Genomic DNA, 5,220 nt, shown 5'->3' with positions numbered 1-5,220 from the left:
AGGCAAAGGAAGGTGGATTATGGATCATTCAAGGCCAGACTGGTCTACAGAGTGAATTCAAAGCCAGCCAGGACATCAAGGAAGGCACCTTGATTGATTTCAGCCCTCTGTATACACTCTCTCTCTCTCTCTCTCTCTCTCTCTCTCTCTCACACACACACACACACACACACACACACACACACACACACACACACACTTTGCTTTTAAAAGTACAGCCAGCAGGACAGCACTTGTCTGAAAGCTGGACTGGGACTGAAAGACCAGTTTCCAAGGTGGCTCAGCCATCCATCCAGCTGGCCAGCTGGCCCTCCGGTTGGCAAGAGCCTTCTGTTCCTCGCTGCGTAGGACACTGTGTGGGCTGCTTGGGTATCGTTACAACACGGCAGCTTCCCCAGTGATACAAAACACCAGCGCAGGATCCTGAAAGGTGTTGACTCCTCTGTCACCCGAGTCTATTTACCATAAAGACCGGCCCTGGGTCTCCCGAGAGAAGATCAAAATGTCGGAATAAGCAGAGAGTGGGAATCACTTGGAGGCCAGGTACCACATCAAGGAAGAGAAAGCCTACACAGGCTACACAGTGCTCCCTGAGGATGGGGGAGCCACTGGGACTTTTTACGACATAGCATCTGTCAATTAAAGTGCCATAGACATTTCACAGAGAAATAGAAAACCAATAGGAGGGCTGGAGAGATGGCTCACGGTTAAGAGCACTGGCTGCTCTTCCAGAGGTCCTGAGTTCAGTTCCCAGCAACCACATGGTGGCTCACAACCATCTGTAATGGGATCTGATGCCCTCTTCTGGTGTGTCTGAAGACAGCGACAGTGTACTCATATATAATAAATAACTCTTAAAAGAAAAAAAGAAAAAGAAAAGAAAAGAAAACCAATAGCAGAGAAATGGCTGTGTCTCATGGCTTTGTTACACAACCAACAAATCCAAGACTCATGAAAGCCAAGTCCCCTAAGTGGCAAGTGGGGAGCTTCGGTTATGGCCGACGCCACGCCAAGCCCTTCTCTGCCTTGTGCCATCTTGCTGTTCACGGTGCTCCAGGGTTACATTCTAAATACAGAGGAGATTTATAGAGTATCAACAATAGCAATCGTAAGACTACGCTTCAGAGCGCACACAGGGAGATACAGTGATGTTAGCGATTGTGAATAGGTTAGGAAAAAATGGGCGTTTTTCTCCCATCGGGGCTGTTACTAGAAGCTGCTATCATATTCATAACAGAAAAACTCAGACCGTTTCCTGCTGTGGTGGATGTCACCGGCCCAGCAGGATGGGGTGGGGGTGGGGCTGGGGATGAGGGTGTGGATTTGGTTCCTCCTCTGTGAGGTGGTATTTTTGGAATTTCCAGTATACGGTTTTTCTGAAAGCCCTATGGCTGTTAGCTCACTTGTGCATACAAAGGCAACATGCACACTTGTGCACACACAGACACACACATGCACACACCATACACACCACACACACACACACACACACACACACACACACACCCTTACTTCAGATGACAGCCTTACCCCGACCCCTCCAAATCCGGGTCAACAAAAGGTCTCTCTTTTTTCAAATGGTCTCAGTGCCAGAGTCCACTCGTAAACCTTCCAGACACTGCTGGAGCGTCCAGTTCTGTGCCCAGGTCAGTGATGACTCTGGCAGCTGTAGCTGGCTATGCCTTGCCTCTGGTGTGCATGTGGGAACTCTCAGTCCCATGTGCTCTGCTGACACTGGCTTAGCAGATAGAAAGCTACTCTCTGCCAAGACAGTGTAGCCTGCAAGCAGGGTTGAGGCCCCTTGCAAAGCCTGCCCCCTATCAGTGCAGGAGACAGCGAATAAATGCTTTAAATTCCTCGGAAGCGGAGGATGCCCTGAGATGCTTCTCTGGAAGCTCCGCTGAAACTAAGCAGCCAGGAATACAGCCACACTAGGACAGGAATACAGCCACACTAGGACACATCTCACGTGTCTCTGCCCTTGAGCCTCAGGAGTGCTTCCTGCATGCACACACCCAATAATGTGTTCGCACACATGAGATTCTGTCTCAATGATTAGCTTTAGGCACTGCTGGCCAAAACAGATCCAAACATTTTCTTTGTCGAAGTTCTCACCCAAACATGGGTCCCACCTCTGTTTTCTGAATTAAGTAGAGATTAAATGGCCACGTGGAGATGTCAGGGACTGGTGACTCCAACACTTCCATTCCCAGTTCCATCGAATACCTGGTGGAGAACCGACATTTTTCTGCTTCTAGTTACACTGTATCAGGGTGCATAAGTCACCATTTTAAAGTTAGAGGCAGGGGCTGGAGGAATAGCTCAAAGGTTAAGAGCACTGACTGCTCTTCCAGAGGTCCTGAGTTCAATTCCCAGCAACCACATGGGGGCTCACAACCATCTGTAATGGGATCCGATACCCTCTTCTGCTGTGTCTGAAGACAGCTACCATGTGCTCACATACATAAAATAAATAATTCTTTTTGTTGTTCTTTTTTTTTTCGGAGCTGGGGATCGAACCCAGGGCCTTGCGCTTCCTAGGCAAGCGCTCTACCACTGAGCTAAATCCCCAACCCCCAAAATAAATAATTCTTAAAAAAAAAAAAAGGAATTCTTGGGCTGGGGATTTAGCTCAGTGGTAGAGCGCTTACCTAGGAAGCACAAGGCCCTGGGTTCGGTCCCCAGCTCCGAAAAAAAAGAACCAAAAAAAAAAAAAAAAAAAAAAAAAGGAATTCTTGAATTCTGAATTCTTTTTTTTTTTTTTTTAATATCTGACTTCCAGGTGAGGACTTTCCTCAGGAAGCTTTCCCACAAATGCTTTATCTCTTGTGACAGATGGCAGGCCTCCTGATTAGTAACAGGTTTTCCTTTGAGAAGGACGGCTAGCTGAGAGGTAGCTTTCCCCCGCCCAACAAAAACAGTTGCTTCCACAAGGTGAGATAAAAAAGAAGTCTGGGGCTGTTCCAGGCCTCAGGGGAGTGTCCACAGAGGATCCAGAGTTAACCTAGAGGACTCCAGTTCCCTTAGAAGTTAAGTGTTCTGCTTCTAACATCACACTTGACCTTGTCACTGATTGGAATTTGCCTCTGATTGTCTGGTCTCCTCTGTGCCTGCATGAGTAGGAAGTCTGGTTCATCCTAGCTCTGGTTCTTTAGGTTCCCTTCTTTTACTGTCTGACACAGAACCGGTGACACATCGTTTCAGGCACGCTGTTCTAAGACCTCCCACATTCAGTGTCTGTTAGTCACTGACCCTGAATTCCTCAGGACACAGCCCCCAGATCCGATCATGCAAAACCGAAGCCCTGCTGTCTTAAACACACGGGCCTGTGATGGTTAATACTGGTTGTCAGTTTGACAAGAGGAAGGGCTGACCGCCTAGGAGACAAACGTCTGGGTATGACGTAAGGGGTTTTTAGACTGAATTCCCCAAGGTAGGAAGACTCATTCTAAACGTGGACGGGTCACAGGTTGAATTGCACATCGCTCTGCTTCCTGACTGGGGACTCGATGTGACCAGCTGCCTCTCATTGCTTGCTGGCATGGCTCCTCCACCAGGCTCGGCAGCACCTCAAACTGTGACACCCCCACCCCCACCCCTGCAAACCAACCTTTAGATGGCTTCTGTCAGGTATTCGGTCCTTGGTGTTGCCTAGAACATCCCTCTCCAGCGGCAGCTCCCCCTTTCAGTCCCCTCAGGGGCCTTCCCAGCATCTGTTTCCTACGAAGCTTCTTGATTATCAGCTCCTTACCCACTCTCTAGAGATTAGCCTCGTTCCTGCTTCCAAGCTAAAAGCCAGAAGCCACCAAGCCAGAGCTTCCTCTGCTTCCTGCCTCCACCTATGAATGAAACAGCACCAAACCCCTCCTTATTCATATCAAGCTCTGGGGAAGAGGGGACCATTTTCCTGTCTCCTCAGACCTCTTCTCTCAGCCTCCACAATCCACCCCACCTCCATCGCCTCTCCCCACCCTTTCGTTTGTTTTATTTTTTTATTTTTATTTATTTATTTATTTATTTATTTATTTATTTATTTATTTATTTTGGAGCTGGGGACCGTACCCAGGGCCTTGCGCTTCCTAGGTAAGCGCTCTACCACTGAGCTAAATCCCCAGCCCCCTTTCGTTTGTTTTAAAGACAGCATTTCTCTGTGTAGCCCTAGCTGTTCTGGAACTCGTTCTGTAGCCTGGATTGACCTCAAATTCATAGAGATGGATCCCCCCTGCCTCTGCCTCCTGAATGCTGGGACTAAAGGCGTGTGCCATCACTGCCTGCTTCCCTGTCTCTTTTCTTCATTGCTCTTCTTAGCTCGGCTTCAGAGACTCCATATTCCCAGTCCCACCCACATTGCCACCAATTCAAAAATGAACCTTTCCTCCTTGGGCCTAATATGTCAGCACTTTTTTCTTTAAACCCTCCAACACTATTTCTTTCTTTCTCTCTTTCTTTCTTTCTTTTTTTTTTTTTTTTAAGATTTATTATCTATAAGTACATGGTAGCTGTTTTCTTCAGACACACCAGAAGAGGGCATCAGATCTCATTACAGATGGTTGTGAGCCACCATGTGGTTGCTGGGAATTGAACTCAGGACCTCTGGAAGAGCAGCCAGTGCTCTTAACCTCTGAGCCATCTCTCCAGATCTGCCCTACCAATTTATAGGGCTTTCATCCCTAGATCTGGCATCTGCTGTCCACCTGGGCACTGCTGCCCACCACCCAACCTGGTACTTCTGGAACGTTCGATACAGCCTGTGACACAATGGGTCCCTAACATTTGTTAGACGAACAAGTGGTTCAACCTTTAATCCCCACTCCCCCAACCCCCCCCATTTCTGTCTCTTCCCACTCCCCTCTCCTTTCTTTCTTCTTTCTGGCATCATGTGTCCCAGGCTGGCCTCGAACTCACTAAGTAGCTGAGGCTGACCTTAAAGTTCTAATCTTCCAGCTTGCACCTAAGCGACCAGATCACATGGATGTGTCCTCACGCCTAGTTTATGTGGTGCTGGGATCAAACCCGGAGCTTCCCATGTGTGGGGTAGTCATTCTATCAACTGAGCTATATGCCTGGACCTTTGCTTTTCTTTTTTTTTTTTTCTTTTTTTTTTTTTTTTTTTTTTTTTGGTTCTTTTTTTCGGAGCTGGGGACCGAACCCAGGACCTTGCGCTTCCTAGGTAAGCGCTCTACCACTGAGCTAAATCCCCAGCCCCGGACCTTTGCTTTT

Source organism: Rattus norvegicus, chromosome 10 (genome assembly GCF_021556685.1).
Source record: "Rattus norvegicus strain SHRSP/BbbUtx chromosome 10, alternate assembly SHRSP_T2T, whole genome shotgun sequence".
NCBI classification, from domain to species: Eukaryota; Metazoa; Chordata; class Mammalia; order Rodentia; family Muridae; genus Rattus; species Rattus norvegicus.
Note: the sequence above shows the minus strand (reverse complement) of the source record.